General features: G+C 48.2%; 1 protein-coding gene across 1 annotated transcript in view; it reads left to right on the top strand.

Moving 5' to 3' along the window:
* Nucleotides 1-21,418, top strand: part of CNMD (chondromodulin) — a 367,474-nt gene that overhangs the window by 60,781 nt on the left and 285,275 nt on the right. The window lies entirely within an intron of this gene.

Genomic DNA, 21,418 nt, shown 5'->3' with positions numbered 1-21,418 from the left:
TTTGATAAACAAGTGGGTTTTAAATGCTCGTTTGATGCTTTGCAAGGTCAGGGAGAGTCTAATATATATATCTGTGTGCGACTGAGTTTGTACAAAGTTCAACTGAACTTGGCATGGAAAAAAGTTACATTGTAGCACTTCGTATACAGATTCAGAGACTTAGTTACTCACATATATACAAGTGTTGTAGATCAATTTAATCAGCACAGTTTCCTAGTGCATCCTAGTCACATTGCAATTAATATGCATTTTCAGCAAAAAAACATGCCCAATGCTAGCAGTCACGGAACCTGGAGTGCTTAGAGGGGCTGTTTGGCACAATTGCAGAAATTATGTATTATTCCATATCTGTAGTTCTTCTGTGGGCGGATAAACTTCAATGCAGTCTATGATGGTAAAGTCATACAGATGTTCTGCCTCAACCATAACAACTTAATGAACCTATATTACCTTGTTAAAACACAGCTTAATCCAGTCACTGTACAAGCCATATAAGGTCTGCACAAGCTGCAGGCTAGTTTACATTTTTTTGCCACTGGGAACTTTCAGTCAGTTATGGCCAGTGTGGTTGGGATATCCCAATTCACATTTTCAAAATGCATGGGCCAAGTCCTCGCAACAGGCAAGACTCTCTCCTACACCTATATATACTTCCTTAGATATGAGTCACAGTGTCATGAAAACAAGTTAGCTTTTATAGCATTGCAGACATGCCCAATGTCCTCGGTGCTATAAACTGCACACACATTGTGCTAAGGGCCCCGAGGAATAGGGCCCTGATATATTTTAATAGGCACCATGCCCATTCGATGAATGTGCAGAGGGTGTGAAGCTCTGCTGCTGTCTTTTGCATTATCTGACCTTGCAACAACTTCCACCACCACTGTAAATGGGTAGGACATACACAGATGCCCTGCAAGCTGTTCTATTTAGGAAATATGTATACATAATAAAAATAAAATACCTTTTTGTGTTATTATATAATACATAATGAGGGCGTATAAGCAAACAATGAAAATAATAAAATTGGGCAGATGAGGGGCAAACATTACTGTTGTGCCTAGGGGCACCTAAATCCTCCTCTGTATACAATGTTTATGTTGTAATTTGAACACAGATATTAACCAACTGGCTGCGCACAAGGAGGCAACAATGCATCTGTTGGGATGTCAGCCTGTGTTGCCTTACACGGCCGGATGGAAGGACAACGAGGAAGGCTGGGGTCAGTTCAGCAGATGATGAACCATAAACAAAGGAAAACATATTTGTGAATAAGGCCAAGCTGTGTATTGTGGCCTCATAGGAAGACATTTGTAATATTACTTTACCTCCCACGTCATTGCCCTGTGTTGGCTGTGGTCGAGATGTTGCTGTCTTATGGTGTTTGGCTATGATTTAAAAATAATAGTAATAATTAAATACACTATTACTAAAACAATGTTTGTGTTAGTCTCAGACTTGAACATTTGTAATTAGACTCACGACATGTGCAAGGACATGTGTAAAAATAAAGTACATAGATATTCTAGCCAGTGCCGTAACTAGACATTTTAGCGCTGTGTGCAAGAAACAGCATCGGCGCCCCCCCCCCCCCCCCCCATTTTAAAATAGGGCCAGTGTGCGCTGTAGGCACGTGCCAATAATATAGGGGTATGGCCCAAAATAATATCAATTCATATTACGCTGTACAGTAGTCTCAATTATTCAAATTACGCCGCACAATACACTACACCAGGTAGAGCCCCTTTTACACATTACACCTAGTAGAGTCCCCCTTTTACATAGTTCGGCAGACAGCGTCCCCTTTTTACACATTATGGCAGACAGCGTCCTCTTTTTATACAGTACGGCAGGCAGAGTCCCCTTTTACACAGTACGGCTGGCAGAGTCTCCCTTTTACGCAGTATGGAAGGCAGAGTCCCCCTTTTATGCAGTACGGAAGGCAGAGTCCCCCTTTTACACAGTACGGCAGACAGCGTCCCCTTTTTACACATTACGGCAGACAGCGTCCCCTTTTTATACAGTACGGCAGGCAGAGTCCCCTTTTACACAGTACAGCAGGCAGAGTCCCCTTTTTACACAGGCCAGGGGCGTAAGTACATACCAGATGTCCGGACATATATACACATAATCACATATATACATATATGCATAGTGCACACAGCCACATATAAATACACACACACACACCCCCCAGCCATATATACACACACAGATATATATATATACATATAGACACACACACTTATCTGACACATTTATACTCTCTGTCTATCCCCACCCTGGCATTCTCCCTGGTCAGTCCCCTCATCTCACCTCTCCTTATGCAGCCACCGGTGCTGGTCCTGCTTCTCCGTGCGGGAGCAGGACAGTGGGTGCAGGAGCCGGGCACCAGGGGTCAGGAGGCAGCAGCAGAACTGTGGCTGCGGGAGCCGGGCAGCGGGGGTCAGGAGGCTGGAGCCGGCACCCCATTGCCGCTGCTGGTCCTGCCTCTCCGTACGTTAGCAGGACAGTGGGTGCGGAAGCTGGGCAGCGAGGAACATGAGGCAAGAGCCAGCAGCTTAAGTGTGGGGGCAGCAGCGGGGGTCAGGAGGCTGGAGTCGGCACGCCACTACCGCTGCTGGTCCTGCCTCTCCGTGCGGGAGCAGGACAGTGGGTGCGGAAGCCGGGTAGCGGGGAACATGAGGCGAGAGCCAGCAGCTTAAATGTGGGGGCAGCAGCGGGGGTCAGGAGGCTGGAGCCGGCACGCCACTGCCGCTGCTGGTCCTGACTCTCCGTGCGGGAGCAGGACAGTGGGTGGTGAGCCGAGCACCAGGGGTCAGGAGGCGGCAGCAGAAGTGTGACTGCGGAGACGGGCAGCGGGGATCAGGAGGCGGGAGCCAGCATCCTAAGTGTGGGGGCGGAAGCCGGGCAGCGGGGATCAGGGGCGGCTTGTAATGAGTCAGTCTGACTCATTACAATGCCGCAGATTTTGGGCCCCCTGAACAGGAAAGCGGACAGTTGCGCCCTCAGGGCGACTGCGCAGTGTGCCAGGCCCCTCTGGCACACACGTAGTTACGGCCCTGATTCTAGCAGGAGTGGCAATAAACATTTCTAGATCATACAAGCCACTATAGTTAGTTTTGCCATAACCAGATTGCTAGGTTCTTAATGGGTTATATGATATGATCACCCTGCAATGTTGGCCAAGTGTCAGGAGGGTGTGAGAGTAAAGAAAGACAAGATATGTGATGTTATGTGTACTGTAGAGAGAGGATGTAATTAGATAGGGAAGCACTGAAGGTTATGTGGGTGGGTCTTGAATTTGATAGGCTTGTCTGATGAGGTGAGTTTTCAGGGAACGTTTAAAGGTTTGGAGACTAGAGGCGAGTCTTATTGTGTGTGTGAGGGCATTCCACAGAGTGGGTGAAGCCCGGATAAAGTCCTGTCACTTTGACTGTGAACAAGCAATGTGTGTGGATGAGACACACATTTTGAGATGAGTGAAGAGATGTATGTTGGTGCAGTTTGGTTAATAGCCTTGTATGTCAGTAAAAATAAGATTTTAAACCTACCGGTAAATCTTTTTCTCCTAGTCCGTAGAGGATGCTAGGGACTCCGTAAGGACCATGGGGTATAGACGGTCTCCGCAGGAGACATGGGCACTATAAAGAACTTTAGAATGGGTGTGCACTGGCTCCTACCTCTATGCCCCTCCTCCAGACCTCAGTTAGAGAAACTGTGCCCAGAGGAGATGGACAATACGAGGAAAGGATTTTGTTAATCTAAGGGCAAGATTCACACCAGCCCACACCATCCACACCGTATAAACTGGAATATACGCAACCAGTTAACAGTATGAACACAAAACAGTATCAGCTAAAGACTGATCTCAACTGTAACATAACCCTTATGTAAGCAACAACTATATACAAGCCTTGCAGATTTTGTCCACACTGGGACGGGCGCCCAGCATCCTCTATGGACTAGGAGAAAAAGATTTACCGGTAGGTTTAAAATCTTATTTTCTCTTACATCCTAGAGGATGCTGGGGACTCCGTAAGGACCATGGGGTTTATACTAAAGCTCCAGACCGGGTGGGAGAGTGCGGACGACTCTGCAGCACCGACTGAGCAGACGCAAGGTCCTCATCAGCCAGGGTATCAAACTTATAGAACTTTGCAAAAGTGTTTGAACCTGACCAGGTAGCTGCTCGGCAAAGCTGTAAAGCCGAAACGCCTCGGGCAGCCGCCCAAGAAGAGGCCACCTTCCTAGTGGAATGGGCCTTTACCGAATTTGTTAACGGCAATCCTGCCGTAGAATGAGCCTGCTGAATCGTGTTACAGATCCAGCGAGCAATAGTCTGCTTCGAAGCAGGAGCGCCAACTTTGTTGGCTGCATACAGGACAAACAGTGCTTCTGATTTCCTAACTCGAGCCGTCCTGGCTACATAGATTTTTAAGGCCCTTACTACATCCAGGGACTTGGAATCCTCCAAGTCACTCGTAGCCACAGGCACCACAATAGGTTGGTTCATATGAAATGAAGAAACCACCTTAGGCAAAAATTGAGGACGAGTCCTCAACTCTGCTCTATCCACATGGAAGGTCAAATAGGGGCTCTTGTGAGACAAGGCCGCCAATTCGGACACCCGCCTTCCAGATGCCAAAATCCAACAACATGACCACCTTCCAAGTGAGAAATTTTAATTCAACCGTTTGAAGAGGTTCAAACCAGTGAGACTTCAGGAACCGTAACACCACGTTAAGGTCCCAAGGTGCCACTGGGGGCACAAAAGGAGGCTGAATGTGCAGTACTCCCTTTACAAAAGTCTGGACTTCTGGGAGAGAAGCCAATTCCTTCTGAAAGAAAATAGATAGGGCCGAAATCTGTACCTTAATGGAGCCTAATTTCAGGCCCATATCCACTCCTGTCTGTAGAAAGTGGAGAAAACGGCCCAGATGGAAATCTTCCGTAGGAGCATTCTTGGCTTCACACCAAGAAACATACTTCCTCCAGATACGGTGATAATGTTTTGCTGTCACCTCCTTCCTAGCCTTTATCAGAGTAGGGATGACTTCCTCCAGAATACCTTTCCCAGCTAGGATTCGGCGTTCAACCGCCATGCCGTCAAATGTAACCGCGGTAAGTCTTGGAACACGCAGGGCCCCTGTTGTAACAGGTCCTCCCTGAGAGGAAGAGGCCAAGGATCTTCTGTGAGCATCTCCTGAAGATCTGAATACCAGGCCCTTCGAGGCCAATCTGGAACAATGAGTATTGTTTTCACCCTTTTTTGTCTTATGATTCTCAATATTTTTGAGATGAGAGGAAGAGGGTGTAACACATAGACCGACTGAAACACCCAAGGTGTCACCAAGGCGTCCACCGCTACTGCCTGAGGGTCCCTTGACCTGGCACAATACCTCCGAAGCTTCTTGTTGAGGCGTGACGCCATCATGTCTATGTGAGGAATTCCCCAAAGACTTGTTTTCTCTGTAAAAACTTCTTGATGAAGTCCCCACTCTCCTGGATGGAGATTGTGTCTGCTGAGGAAGTCTGCTGACAGAGCGCTTACGTGATTTTCCGCCCAGCAAAGAATCCTGGTGGCTTCCGCCATTGCCACTCTGCTCCTTGTCCCGCCTTGGCGGTTTACATGAGCCACGGCTGTGACGCTGTCTGATTGAATCAGAACCGGTAGGTCGCGAAGAAGATCCTCCGCTTGTCGTAGGCCATTGTATATGGCCCTCAATTCCAGTACGTTGATGTGTAGACAAGCCTCCTGGCTTGACCATAGCCCTTGAAAATTTCTTCCTTGTGTGACTGCTCCCCATCCTCGGAGGCTCGCGTCCGTGGTCACCAGAACCCAGTCGAGAATGCCGAACCTGCGACCCTCTAGAAGGTGAGCACTTTGCAGCCACCACAGGAGAGACACCCTGGCCCGGGGGGACAGGCTTATCTTCTGATGTATTAGTAGATGGGACCCTGACCACTTGTCCAGGAGGTCCCACTGAAGCATACTTGCATGAAACCTGCCGAAGGGGATGGCCTCGTAGGCTGCCACCATTTTCCATAGATCTCGAGTTCATTGATGAACAGACACTCTTTTTGGTTTTAGCAAGTCTCTGACCATGTTCTGGAGGTCCTGGGCTTTTTCCATCGGGAGAAAAACCCTCTTCTGTTCCGTGTCCAGAATCATGTCTAGGAATGATAGTCGAGTCGTTGGAATCAATTGTGACCTTGGCAGATTGAGAGTCCAACCGTGTTGTTGTAGCACTCTCAGGGAAAGGGAAACGCTCTTCTGCAATTGATCTCTCGATCTTGCTTTTATCAGGAGATCGTCCAAGTATGGGATAATTGTGACTCCCTGCCTGCGCAGGAGCACCATCATCTCCGCCATCACCTTGGTGAAAATCCTCGGGGCCGTGGAAAGCCCAAACGGCAATGTCTGAAACTGGTAATGACAGTCCTGTACAGCAAATCTGAGGTACGCCTGATGAGGAGGACATATGGGGACATGAAGGTATGCATCCTTTATGTCGAGTGACACCATAAAATCCCCCCCTTCCAGACTGGAGATCACAGCCCGGAGCGATTCCATCTTGAATTTGAACTTTCTCAAGTACAGGTTTAGGGATTTTAGATTTAAAATGGGTCTGACCGAACCATCCGGCTTCAGGACCACGAACAGGGTCGAATAGTACCCTTTCCCCTGTTGGACTAGGGGAACCTTCACAATCACTTGCTGTTGATACAGCTTTTGAATTGCAGCGAACACTACTTCCCTCTCTGGGGGAGAAGCTGGCAAGGCCGACTTGAAAAATCGTCGAGGGGGCACCTCTTCGAATTCCAGTTTGTAGCCTTGGGATACAATACCCATCGCCCAAGGATCCACGTCTGACAGAACCCAGACCTGGCTGAAGAGTCGAAGACGTGCCCCCACCGGTGCGGACTCCCTCAGTGGAGCCCCAGCGTCATGCGGTGGATTTAGTAGAAGCCGGGGAGGACTTCTGCTCCTGGGAACTAGCCGTAGCAGGCATTCTTTTCCCTCTACCCTTACCTCTGGCGAGGAAAGATGAGCCCCGACCTCTTCTGGACTTACGCGACCGAAAGGACTGCATCTGATACTGTGGAGTTTTCTTTTGCTGTGGCAACCAGGTCCGCGAGACCTTCCCCAAATAAAACTTCACCTTTGTATGGCAAAAGCTCCATATGTTTCTTTGAGTCAGCATCACCTGTCCATTGGCGAGTCAACAGGGCGCGCCTAGCAGAAACCGCCATGGCGTTGGCTCTCGACTCCAGCAGCCCAACGTCTCTTTGAGCATCCCTCATATATAAGACTGCGTCTTTAATGTGGCCTAAGGTTAAAAAAATGGTATCCCTATCTAGGGTATCAAGGTCAGCTGACAAGGTATCTGTCCAAGCTGCAACTGCATTACACACCCATGCCGATGCTATTGCCGGTCTGAGCAAAGCACCTGTATGCGCAGAAATAGACTTTAAAGTAGTTTCCTGCCTGCGATCAGCAGGATCTTTGAGGGCTGCCGTGTCCGGAGACGGTAGCGCCCTTTCTTGGACAGGCGTGTTAAAGCCTTGTCCACCCTGGGTGAGGATTCCCAACGTACCCTGTCCCATGCAGGATAAGGATATGCCATAAGAATCCTCTTGGGAATCTGCAGTTTTTTATCAGGAGTTTCCCAAGCCTTTTCAAATAACTCGTTAAGTTCATGGGATGGGGGAAAGGTTACCTCAGGTTTCTTTTCCTTATACATGCGCACCCTCGTGTCAGGGACCGAGGGGTCATTTGTGATATGCAAAACCTCTTTTATTGCAATAATCATATAATGAATACTTTTTGCCATCCTCGGGTCGACACTGGAGTCAGAGTCCGTGTCGGTATCAGAGTCTGCTATCTGGGATAGGGGACGTTTTTGAGACCCAGAAGGGCCCGGTGACCCAGCCGAAGCCATGGATTGACTCCCTGCTCTTTCCTTGGACTCTGCTTTGTCCAATCTCTTATGTAATAAGGTCACATTTGCATTTAAAACATTCCACATGAGTCGGCGTTGACGACGGCGACACCACAATCATCTGCTCCACCTCCTCCTTAGCTGAGCCTTCCGCATCAGACATGCCGACACACTCGTACCGACACCCCCCCCCCCCCACACACACACACACACACACACACACAGGGATATAGTTATAAGGAGACAGTTCCCCAATAATGCCTTTTGGAGAGACAGAGAGAGAGTATGCCAGCACACACCCAGCGCCAACTGACACTGGAAAATAATGTCCCAGATAACAGCGCTTTTATATTAGATTACTGTGTAATACACTCACTGCGCCTTACAAGTGCCCCCACCCTCCTCTTTTCAGCCCTGTGTCACCGTGTTCAGCAGGGGAGAGACCGGGGAGCCAGCTTCTCTGCAGATCTCTGTGGAGAAAATGGCGCTGGTTAGTGCTGAGGGACCAAGCTCCGCCCCCTCCGGCGGCGGCCTTCGGTCCCGCTCAAAATATTTCAAACTGGCGGGGGATATAAAGAATTACTGCCTCCGCAGTGTCTATGCCAGATACAGAGGTTTTATTGCTGCCCAGGGCGCCCGCCCTGCACCCATCAGTGCCCGCTAGTGTGTGTAGTGTGTGTGGGAGCAATGGCGCGCATCGTTACTGCTGCGCGCTTACCTCAGTGAAGATCCGAAGTCTTCTGCCGCCTTGAAGTCTTCTTTTCTTCTTATACTCACCCGGCTTCTATCTTCCGGCTCTGCGAGGAGGACGGCGGCGCGGCTCTGGGACGAACGGCGGGGGGAGACCCGCGTACCGACTCCCTCTGGAGCTAATGGTTTCCAGTAGCCTAAGAAGCAGAGCCTATCACTTAAGTAGGTCTGCTTCTCTCTCCTCAGTCCCACGATGCAGGGAGTCTGTTGCCAGCAGTGCTCCCTGAAAATAAAAAACCTAACAAAATTCTTTTTCAGAGAAACTCAGGAGAGCTCCCCTGTAGTGCACCCTATCTCCTCTGGGCACAGGATCTAACTGAGGTCTGGAGGAGGGGCATAGAGGGAGGAGCCAGTGCACACCCATTCTAAAGTTCTTTATAGTGCCCATGTCTCCTGCGGAGCCCGTCTATACCCCATGGTCCTTACGGAGTCCCCAGCATCCTCTAGGACGTAAAAGAAAGTATTTTATATTTAATACGGTAGAATACTGGTAACCAATGGAGAGACTGACAGAGCGATCAGCAGACGATGAATTTCTAGCTAGGAAGATTAGCCTCGCAGCTGTATTCAAAATGGATTTTAGTGGTGAGAGCCTATGTTTGGGAAGACCGGTCAGGAGACTATTACAATGTGGGAGATAATGAGAGCATGGATTAGAGTTTTTGCTGTGTCTTGTGTAAGATGTGGTCATATTTTGGATATGTTTCTTAGATGTATGTAACATGGTCTAGAGACAGATTGAATGTGGGGAACAAAGGACAGTTCAGAGTCAAAAATGACACCTAGGCAGCGAGCTTGTGGGGTAGGGATGATTGCCGAGTTCTCAACAGTGATAGAGATATCAGGTTGGTAACTACTAATGGGCGGTGGAAATATAATTAATTCTGTTTTGGAAATATTAAGTTTGAGGTGGCGAGATGTCATCCAAGATGAAATGGCAGAGAGGCATTCACGGACACGGGCCAATACAGATGGTGACAAATCTGGGGAGGATAGGTAGATTTGAGTATCATCCGTATACAGATGGTACTGAAATCCAAAAGAGTTGATTAGTTTGCCAAGAGATGTGGTATAGATAGAGAAAAGCAGAGGACCTAGGACTGAGCCTTGCGGTACTCCAACTGAGAGAGGTAGCGAAGAGGAGGTGGAATTAGAGAAATTAACACTGAAGGAGCGATTAGATAGGTAGGATGAGAACCAAGAAAGGGCTGTGTCCTGAATACCTAGGGATTGTAGTGTTTGTATGAGAAGAGAGTGGTCAACAGTGTCAAAAGCAGCAGAGAGATCAAGGAGAATAAGTAGTGAGTAATGGCCTTTAGATTTAGCAGTGACCAAATCATTCACTACCTTAGTCAGTGCTGTCTCTGTGGAGTGTTGGGCACGAAATCCTGACTGAAGTGGGTCCAGTAGGCTGTGTGAGTTAAGAAAGTGTGTGAGGTGAGTGTAGGCAAGTCTCTCAAGTAGTTTGGATGGGCATGGGAGCTGAGAGATGGGACGGTAGTTTGAGAGAGTTAGGGTCAGAGTTTTGTTTTTTCAGAATGGGAGTTATCACTGCATGCTTGTACAGAGAGGGAAAGATACCAGTAGACAGAGAGAGATTACAGATTTTAGTTACGGTTGGGATGAACACAGCAGACAGAGCTTTACTAATTTGTGAGGGTATAGAGTCAAGGGGAGACGTAGTAGAGTAGGCAGATGAAAAGAGTGCAGATACTTCATCTTCATTTGTAGGATCAAATGAAGAGAAGGTGTTAGAGTTAGAGGGTTGAGGCAGGGAATTGAGCAGGTCACTTGCTGTGGAAGAGCATACTGTACCATTTCATTTCGGATCTTTTCCATCTTGTCCTTGAAATAGGAAGCAAGATCTTGCGCACTGACAGTGGCTGGTGGGTTGGGTGAGGGAGGGACAAGAAGTTATTTAATTGTATTAAAAAGTTGCTTGGGGTTAGAGGCTTGAGCAGAGATGAGAGATTGAAAATGTGTTTGTTTGGCAGTGTCCAGAGCATTACGATAAGAGTAGAGATGAGCGGGTTCGGTTCTCTGAGAACCAAACCCTACCGAACTTCACGTGTTAAACACGGGTCCGAGCCAGGCCCGGTTGTTCCCGCCTGACTTGGAAAACCCGAACAAAGCAAAACATCATCATCCCGCTGTCGGATTCTCGCGAGATTCGGATTCCATATAAAGAGCCGCGCGTCGCTGCCATTTTCACTCGTGCATTGTAGAGGGTACAGAGAGGACGGGGCTAAGTTCCCTCAGTGTCAAATCTCAGTATCAGTGCTCAGTATCAGTGCTTATTGCTGCTCAGTAATACTAGTACAGTGTCTCTCTTGTGCTGCATCTTGCTGCTGTAGGGAGCTCTGGTAGTAGTGTCCTGTGACTGCATCGGTCATCTTCATTCCAGTCACAGTGGTCTCTGGGGGGCGAGAATTCCAGAGTGCTTTTGTGCTGCCCAGTAATACTAGTATAGTGTCTCTCTTGTGCTGCATCTTGCTGCTGTAGGGTGCTGTGGTAGTAATGTCCTGTGACTGCATCAGTCATCATCATTCCAGTCACAGTGGTATCTGGGGGGTGAAAATTCCAGAGTGCTTTTGTGCTGCTCACTAATACTAGTACAGTGTCTCTCTTGTGCTGCATCTTGCTGCTGTAGGGTGCTCTGGTAGTAGTGTCCTGTGACTGTGTATCGGTCATCATCATTCCAGTCACAGTGGTACCTGAGGGGTGACAATTCCAGAGTGCTTTTGTGCTGCTCACTAATACTAGTACAGTGTCTTGTGCTGCTCAGTGTCAGTTCACCGTAGTATCATCAGTGCTCAGTATCATCAGTGCTCAATATCACTGCTCATTGTCTTGTGGTGCTCAGTAATACTACATTACTAATACTAGTACAGTGTCTTGTGCTAATCGTGCTGCTCAGTGTCAGTTCTCCGTAGTATCATCAGTGCTCAGTATCATCAGTGCTCAGTATCACTGATCATTGTCTTGTGGTGCTCAGTAATACTACATTACTAATACTAGTACAGTGTCTTGTGCTAATCATGCTGCTCAGTGTCAGTTCTCTGTAGTATCATCAGTGCTCAGTATCATCAGTGCTCAGTATTACTGCTCATTGTCTTGTGGTGCTCAGTAATACTACATTACTAATACTAGTACAGTGTCTTATGCTAATCGTGCTGCTCAGTGTCAGTTCTCTGTAGTATCATCAGTGCTCAGTATCATTGCTCATTGTCTTGTGGTGCTCAGTAATACTACATTACTAATACTAGTACAGTGTCTTGTGCTAATCGTGCTGCTCAGTGTCAGTTCTCCGTAGTATCATCAGTGCTCAGTATCAGTGCTCAGTAGTATCATCGGTGCTCAGTATCACTGGTCAGTGCTCAGTGTCTTGTGCTGCATCTTGCTGCTGTAGGGTGCTGTGGTAGTGTCCTGTCACTGTGCATAGGTCATCGTCATTCCAGTCACAGTGGTATCTGGTATCTATCTAGTGGTATCTAATTCCAGACATTACTGCCATCTAATTCCAGATATATTACTGGCATATAATTCCATACATTAAAAAATGGAGAACAAAAATTTGGAGGGTAAAATAGGGAAAGATCAAGATCCACTTCCACCTAGTGCTGAAGCTGCTGCCTCTAGTCATGGCAGAGACGATGAAATGCCATCAACATCATCTGCCAAGGCCGGTGCCCAATGTCATAGTAGAGAGCATGTAAAATCCAAAAAGCAAAAGTTCAGTAAAATGACCCAAAAATCTAAATTAAAATCGTCCGAGGAGAAGCGTAAACTTGCCATTATGCCATTTACGACACGAAGTGGCAAGGATCAGCTAAGGCCCTCTCCTATGTTCCTCATGACTGGTGGTTCAGCTTCACATGACGATGGGTGCACTCATCCTCCCGCTAGAAAAATGAAAAGAGTTAAGCTGGCAAAAGCACAGCAAAGAACTGTGCATTCTTCTAAATCGCAAATCCCCAAGGAGAGTCCAATTGTGTCGGTTGCAATGCCTGACCTTCCCAACACTGGACGGGAAGAGGTGGCTCCTTCCGCCATTTGCACGCCCCCTGCAAGTGCTGGAAGGAGCACCCACAGTCCAGTTCCTGATATTCAATTTTAAGATGTCACTGTTGAAGTACACCAGTATGAGGATATGGGTGTTGCTGGCGCTGGGGAGGAAATTGACCAGGAGGATTCTGATGGTAAGGTGGTTTGTTTAAGTCAGGCACCCGGGGAGACATCTGTTGTCCGTGGGATGAATAAGGCCATTGACATGCCTGGTCAAAATACAAAATAAATCACCTCTTCGGTGTGGAATTAGTTCAACAGAAATGCGGACAACAGGTGTCAAGCCATATGTTGCCTTTGTCAAACTGTAATAAGTAGGGGTAAGGACGTTAACCATCTAGGAACATCCTCCCTAATACGTCACCTGGAGCGCATTCATCAGAAGTCATTGACAAGTTCAAAAACTTTGGGTAACAGCGGAAGCAGTCCACTGACAACTAAATCCCTTCTTCCTCTTGTACCCAAGCTCCTGCAAACCACACCACCAACTACCTCAATGTCAATTTCCTCCTTAGACAGGAACGCCAATAGTCCTGCAGGCCATGTCACTGGCAAGTCTGATGAGTCCTCTACTAACTGGGATTCCTCCGATGGATCCTTGAGTGGAACGCCTACTGCTGCTGTTGGCGCTGCTGTTGTTGTTGATGGGAATCGATCGTCATCCCAGAGGGGAAGTCGGAAGACCACTTGTACTACTTCCAGTAAGCAATTGACTGTCCAACAGTCCTTTGCGAGGAAAATGAAATATCACAGCAGACATCCTGTTGCAAAGCGGATTACTCAGGCCTTGACAACTATGTTGGTGTTAGACGTGCGTCCGGTATCCACCGTTAGTTCAGTGGGATTTAGAGAATTGCTTGAGGTAGTGTGTCTCCGGGAACCAAATACCATCTAGGTTCCACTTCTCTAGGCAGGCGATACCGAGAATGTACACAGACGTCAGAAAAAGTGTCCTCAGTGTCCTAAAAAATGCAGTTGTACCCACTGTCCACTTAACCACGGACATGTGGACAAGTGGAGCAGGGCAGACTAAGGACTATATGACTGTGACAGCCTACTGGGTAGATGTATTGCCTCCCGCAGCAACAGCAGCGGCGGCACCAGTAGCAGCATCTCCGAAACGCCAACTCGTTCCTAGGCAGGCTACGCTTTGTATCACCGCTTTCCATAAGAGGCACACAGCTGACAACTTCTTACGGAAACTGAGGAACATCATCGCAGATTGGCTTACCCCAACTGGACTTTCCTGGGGATTTGTGATATCGGACAACGCCACCAATATTGTGCGTGCATTACATGTGGGCAAATTCCAGCACGTCCCATGTTTTGCACATACAATTAATTTGGTGGTGCAGAATTTTTTGAAAAATGACAGGGGCGTGCAGGATATGCTGTCGGTGGCCCGAAAAATTGCGGGCCCCTTTCGGCATTCAGCCACTGCGTGCCGAAGACTATGCCATCAGCTGAAGCAAGAGGTGGTAACGAAGTGGAATTCAACCCTCTATATGCTTCAGAGGATGGAGGAGCAGCAAAAGGCCATTCAAGCCTATACATCTGCCTACGATATAGCTGGAGAGATTGAAGGATGAGCTAAAATGGAGCGATTCCGCTAGGCATGTGGGACTTTTGGATGGAGCCCTTCATTCACTTAACCAGGATTCACGGGTGGTCAATCTGTTTAAATCAGAGCACTACATTTGGGCCACCGTGCTCGATCCTAGGTTTAAAGCCTACATTGTATCTCTCTTTCTGGCAGACACAAGTCTGCAGATGTTCAAAGACTTGCTGGTGAGACAATTGTCAAGTCAAGCGGAACGTGACCCGCCAACAGCTCCTCCTTCATTTTCTACCACCACTGGAGCTGCCAGGAAAAGGATAACATTTCCAAAACCACCCGCTGGCGGTGATGCAGGGCAGTCAGGAGCAAGTGCTGACATCTTGTCCGGACTGAGGGACCTGCCAACGATTACTGACATGTCGTTTACTGTTACTACATATGATTCTGTCACCATTGAAAGAATGGTGGAGGATTATATGAGTGAAAGCATCCAAGTAGGCATGTCAGACAGTCCGTACGTATACTGGGCCTAATTCTGAGTTGATCGCAGCAGCAATTTTGTTAGCAGTTGGGAAAAACCATGTGCACTGCAGGAGGGGCAGATATAACATGTGCAGGGAGAGTTAGATTTGGGTGGGGTGTTTTCAATCTGCAATCTAAATTGCAGTGTAAAAATAAAGCAGCCAGTATTTACCCTGCACAGAAACAATATAACCCACCCACATCTAACTCTCTCTGCACATGTTATATCTGCCTCCCCTGCAGTGCACATGGTTTTGCCCAACTGCTAACAAACTTACTGCTGCGATCAACTCAGAATTACCCCCACTGGCAGGAAAAATAGGCAATTTGGAGGCCCTTGCATAAACTGGCTTTATTTTACCTAAGTTGCCCCCCCTCCAGTGTGTACTCCGAAAGAGTGTTTAGTGCAGCCGGTCACCTTGTCAGCAATCGGCGTAGGAGGTTACTTCCACAAAATGTGGAGAAGATGATGTTCATCAAAATTAACTATAAATTCCTCCGTGGAGACATTTGCCAGCAATTGCCTCCAGAAAGTACACAGGAACCTGTGAAGGTGGATTCCAGTGGGGACGAATTAATACTCTGTGAGGAGGAGGATGTACACAGTGAAAGGGGTGAGGAATCGGACGATGAGGATGAGGTGGACATCTTGCCTCTGTAGAGCCAATTTGTGCAAGGAGAGATTGATTGCTTCTTTTTTGGTGGGGGCCCAAACCAACCAGTCATTTCAGCCACCGTCGTGTGGCAGACCCTGTCGCTGAAATGATTGGTTGTTAAAGTGTGCATGTCCTGTTTATAAAACATAAGGGTGGGTGGGAGGGCCCAAGGACAATTCCATGTTGCACCTCTTTTTTTATTTATCTTTGCGTCATGTGCTGTTTGGGGACTATTTTTTTAAGTGCCATCCTGTTTGACACTGCAGTGCCACTCCTAGATGGGCCAGATGTTTGTGCCGCCCACTTGGGTTACCCAGCTTAGTCATCCAGCGACCTCGGTGCAAATTTTAGGACTAAAAATAATATTTTGAGGTGTGAGGTGTTCAGAATAGACTGGAAATTAGTGGAAATTATGGTTATTGAGGTTAATAATACTATAGGATCAAAATTACCCCCAAATTCTGATTTTAGCTGTTTTTGAAGGTTTTTTTTTTTTTTTTTTAAACACCCGAATCCAAAACGCATCCGAATCCGACAAAAATCCAAAAGGGTGGTTTTGCCAAAAAGCGTCCGAATCCAAAATACGACCGCGGATCTGAATCCAAAACCAAAACACAAAACATGAAAAATGCCGGCTGCACATCTCTAAATAACAGTGGTACAAGGTCTTATACGTGAGAAAGTCACTTGAACTACGAGATTTACGCCACTGGCGTATGTCCATACAGCTCTTCGTAATAGCACATCACAGATCATATGAGGGCCACATTCTCCTCATATGTGAATTGCGCATTACATCATTACAGCTGCTCTTGTTTTTTTTGCAAACAGTGGACTCATCCTCATCATCAAAATGAGTCTCCTACACTGACTTCTGCACTGCCTCCTCCTCCTCCTCTAGCTCTGCCTCCTCAGCCCTACTCCTACTACTTTAACCCTCCATTGCTACATAAAACACAGAGAAAATTATAAACTAAAGAAAACCTATGCTAACAGTAAGCACATACTCTTCACATGCACACACACTAATAATGGCAAGACAACAAAAAAATTGCAAGGTACAATAAAGCAGACAAACTATAAAAAGACAAAATACATCTTTCAAAAAACAATCATCGATCTCTTTTCTAGCTATAACTCTCCTCTCCAACTCAAGTGCAAGCTCCTTCTAACTAAATCCACCACAGTGCACGTGTTTGGACAGTTTGGGGCATTTTATAAGGGAGCTGCGATGACACATGTGATGTATTCTGCCAATAGGAAAATGATAAGAAATTAATTCCGATTTCAGATGATTTTCTTCGCTTTTAAACTATTTCCAGTGCGTCTATTGGTTTGCGAAGTCAATTGAAAAACGAGTTTTATGGTAAGAACTTACCCTTGTTAAAACTCTTTCTGCGAGGTACACTGGGCTCCACAAGTCTGGACAATGGGGTATAGAGTAGGATCTTGATCCGAGGCACCAACAGGCTCAAAGCTTTGACTGTTCCCAGAATGCACAGCGCCGCCTCCTCTATAACCCCGCCTCCCAGCACAGGAGCTCAGTTTAGTTAACCAGCCCAATGCAGTAGCAGGAAAAGAGACGACAACGGTTAGTAGCCACATACACCACACTCTCACGACAAGAGAAGTGTCAGCGGCTAATGCCATATCAACCCAAAGAAGCTAAGTGCGTCAGGGTGGGCGCCTTGTGGAGCCCAGTGTACCTCGCAGAAAGAGTTTTAACAAGGGTAAGTTCTTACCATAAAACTCGTTTTCTGCTGCGGGGTACACTGGGCTCCACAAGGAATGAACAATGGGGATGTCCTAAAGCAGTTCCTTATGGGAGGGGACGCACTGTAGAGGGCACAATAACCCGGCGTCCAAATGAAGCATCCTGGGAAACGGCAGTATCGAAGGCATAGAGCCTTATGAACGTGTTCCCGGAGGACCACGTAGCCGCCTTGCACAATTGGTCAAGGGTCGCACCACGTTGGGCCGCCCAAGAAGGTCCAACAGACAGAGTAGAATGGGCCGTAATGTGAACAGGAGCTGACAGACCAGCCTTCACATAAGCATGCGCAATCACCATTCTAATCCACCTGGCCAGGGTCTGCTTGTGAGCAGGCCAGCCATGTTTGTGAAATCCAAACAAAACAAAGAGAGAATCAGACTTTTGAATAGAAGCAGTTCTCTTCACATAGATACGGAGAGCCCGTACCACATCCAAAGACCGCTCTTTGGGAGACAAATCAGGAGAGACAAAAGCTGGAACCACAATCTCCTGATTAAGGTGGAACGAAGAAACCACCTTAGGTAAATATCCGGGACGAGTCCTAAGAACCGCCCAGTCACGGTGAAAAATCAGATATGGGGAACTACAAGACAAGGCACCCAAATCCGACACTCTTCTTGCAGAGGCAATAGCCAGCAAGAACACCACCTTAAGGGAAAGCCACTTAAGGTCAGCTTGAACCAAGAGGTTCAAATGGAGGCTCCTGCAACGCCTCCAAAACCACCGACAAGTCCCAAGGAGCCACAGGCGGGACATAGGGAGGTTGTATACGCAACACACCCTGAGTGAAAGTATGAACATCAGGTAAAGTCACAATTTTTCTCTGAAACCACACCGACAAGGCAGAAATATGAACCTTGAGGGAGGCCAGATGCAGCCCTAAATCTAGGCCCTGCTGTAGAAAAGCCAAAAGTTTGGCTGTACTAAACTTGGAAGCATCATAATGGTTAGATGCGCACCAAACAAAGTAGGAATGCCAGACCCGATGGTAAATCCGAGCAGAGGCCGGTTTCCGGGCCCGCAACATAGTTTGAATGACCTCTTCAGAAAAACCCTTAGCTCTTAAGATGGAAGCTTCAAGAGCCACGCCGTCAAAGACAGCCGGGCTAGGTCCTGGTAGACACAGGGGTCCTGAACGAGGAGGTCTGGGCATTGTGGAAGTAGAAGTGGACGCTCTGACGATAGGCCTTGCAGGTCTGAGAACCAGTGCCGTCTGGGCCACGCCGGAGCTATGAGAAGCAGATTTCCTTTTCCTTGCTTGAACTTCCGAATTACCATGGGCAGGAGTGACACCGGAGGGAACACGTACGGCAGCCGAAACCTCCACAGCACTGCCAGCGCATCCACGAATGCTGCTTGAGGATCTCTTGTCCTTGCTCCGAAGACCGGAACCTTGTGATTATGTCGAGACGCCAACAGATCCACATCTGGAAGACCCCACCTTTCCACGAGGAGTTGAAACACTTATGGATGGAGGCCCCACCCGCCGGCATGCACGTCCTGACGACTGAGAAAGTCCGCTTCCCAATTCAGGACTCCCGGAATGAATATTGCCGATATTGCCGGTAGATGGCGTTCTGCCCAATGTAGAATTCGTGAGGCTTCCTTCATTGCCAAACGGCTTCAAGTGCCGCCTTGATGATTTATGTAAGCCACTGTGGTGGCGTTGTCCGACTGTACTTGAACAGGAGGTTCTGAATCAAATGCTGGGCTAGGTTCAACGCATTGAAGGCCGCCCGCAATTCCAGAATGTTGATCGAGAGGAGAGATTCCTCCTTGGTCCACCGACCCTGCAAGGAGTGTTGCTCAAGCACCGCGCCCCAACCTCTTAGACTGGCATCTGTCGTCAACAGGACCCAGTTGGATATCCAGAAGGGACGGCCTCTGCACAATTGTCGGTCCAGGAGCCACCAGAGCAGCGACAGACGGACCTCCGGAGTCAAAGAGATCATGTGAGACCTGATCCGGTGAAGCAGGCCGTCCCACTTGGCTAGAATCAGCTTCTGGAGGGGGCGAGAATGGAATTGAGCATACTCCACCATGTCGAATGCTGACACCATGAGGACCAGCACTTGCATTGCCGAATGTATCGACACTTGTGGACGAGAAAGGAAGCAACGAATCCTGTCCTGAATCTTCAGGACTTTCTCCTGAGACAAGAACAACCTCTGGTTGTGAGTGTCCAACAGCGCTCCCAGATGCACCATGCTCTGAGCAGGGACCAGGGAGGATTTCTTCCAGTTGATGAGCCACCCGTGGGCTTGTAGAAACTGGACCAGATGACGCAGGAGAAGATCTGGGGAATTTGCCAGGATTAACAAGTCGTCCAGATACGGCAGTATCCTGACCCCTTGACGGCGGAGTACCACCGTCATCACCGCCATAACATTGGTGAAGACTCGCGGAGCCGTTGTTAAACCAAAAGGTAACGCGCGAAACTGGTAATGGAGGTTGCCAATAGCGAACCTCAGGTATTGTTGATGTGACACTGCTATAGGAATATGCAGGTAAGCATCCTGTATGTCCAGGGAGACCATGTAGTCCCCAGGTTCCAAGGCCAGAACTATAGAGCGAAGGGTTTCCATACGGAACTTGGAAACCTTCACAAATTTGTTCAGTGCCTTGAGGTTGAGAATGGGCCGGGAGAACCCATTCGGTTTCGGGACTAGTACCCCCGGCCCCTCTGAGCAAGAGGCACCTGTACTACGACTCCTGTATCCAGGAGGGTCTGTACCACCGAATGCAGAGTGTTTGCCTTTGTCTGGTCCGACGGGACGTCTGTCTGGCAAAATCGATGAGGGGGTCGGTTTTTGAAGGCTATGGCGTAACCTCGAGTGACGACTGCCTGTACCCAGGTATCTGAAGTGGTCTTCAACCATTCCTGGGTATACCCTAGAAGTCGGCCCCCCACCCTGGGATCCTCCAGGGGGAGGCCCGTCCCGTCATGCGGCAGGCTTATCGGTCTTGGCTGCTGGCTGACGGGCAGCCCAGGCTCTTTTGGGCTTCAGCTTACCAGGTTTGGAAGTGCAGGCCTGCTTATGGTACGCCTGACCTTTTGCTTTACCTGAAGGACGAAAGGGGCAAAAGGACGTGCCTTTGGCCTTTGACACAGAAGGAGCTGTATTAGGCAGACAGGCAGTTTTGGCAGTAGCCAAGTCAGCCACTATCTTATTTAAGTCCTCCCCAAACAGAATATCCCCCTTGAAAGGGAGTACCTCCAGGGTTTTTCTAGAGTCCAGATCCACAGACCAGGATCTCAGCCACAATATCCTGCGAGCCAGGACTGACGTAGTAGAGGTCTTGGCTGCTAGGATACCGGCATCAGAAGCCGCCTCTTTAATATAGCGAGAAGCTGTGATAACATATGACAAACATTGTCTAGCATGGTCAGAGGAGATTTCAGCCTCTAATTCCAAGGCCCATGCTTCAATAGCCTCTGCCGCCCATGTAGCTGCAATAGTGGGCCTTTGTGCAGCACCCGTGAGGGTGTAAATCGCTTTTAGACAACCCTCGACACGTTTATCCAAAGGCTCTTTTAGAGACGTGACGGTAGTGACAGGTAGAGCTGAGGAAACCACCATCCTAGCCACATGTGAGTCTAATGGAGGAGGCGTTTCTCAATTCTTAGACAGCTCTGGCGCGAGGGGATAGCGAGCCAGCATCTTCTTTTGAGGCACAAACTTCGCACCCGGGCTTTGCCAGGGTTCCTGACGTATATCCACTAGGTGGTCAGAGTGAGGTAAAACTTGTTTAATCACCTTCTGACGCTTGAACCTATCTGGTTTCTTAGGAGGAACAGATGGCTCAGGATCATCCATAATCTGCAGAATTAACTTAATAGCCTCCAAAAGATCAGGAACATCCACATGTGAACTACCCTCCCCATCAGCCGTATCTGAGTCAGAACCTGTGGGGTCATTGTATGTGCTGTCTTCATCAGACGAGGTGTCAGTGACAGCAGAGGATTGTGAGGAGACGAGCGCTCGCTTAGAGGACCTCTTGGACTTAGGCGAGCGTTGGTCAGACTTTTTAGTAGTCAGGGACTGGTTCAACTTCTTTAATTGAGCAGATAAATCGTCCGCCCACGGCGGGTTAGCTGCAGGGACCACATACGGTTGTACCGGCATTGGGGGTCCCATAGGGGGTG

Source organism: Pseudophryne corroboree, chromosome 2, assembly GCF_028390025.1.
Source record: "Pseudophryne corroboree isolate aPseCor3 chromosome 2, aPseCor3.hap2, whole genome shotgun sequence".
Lineage (NCBI taxonomy): Eukaryota > Metazoa > Chordata > Amphibia > Anura > Myobatrachidae > Pseudophryne > Pseudophryne corroboree.
Note: the sequence above shows the minus strand (reverse complement) of the source record. Positions and strands in the feature narration are given on the sequence as shown.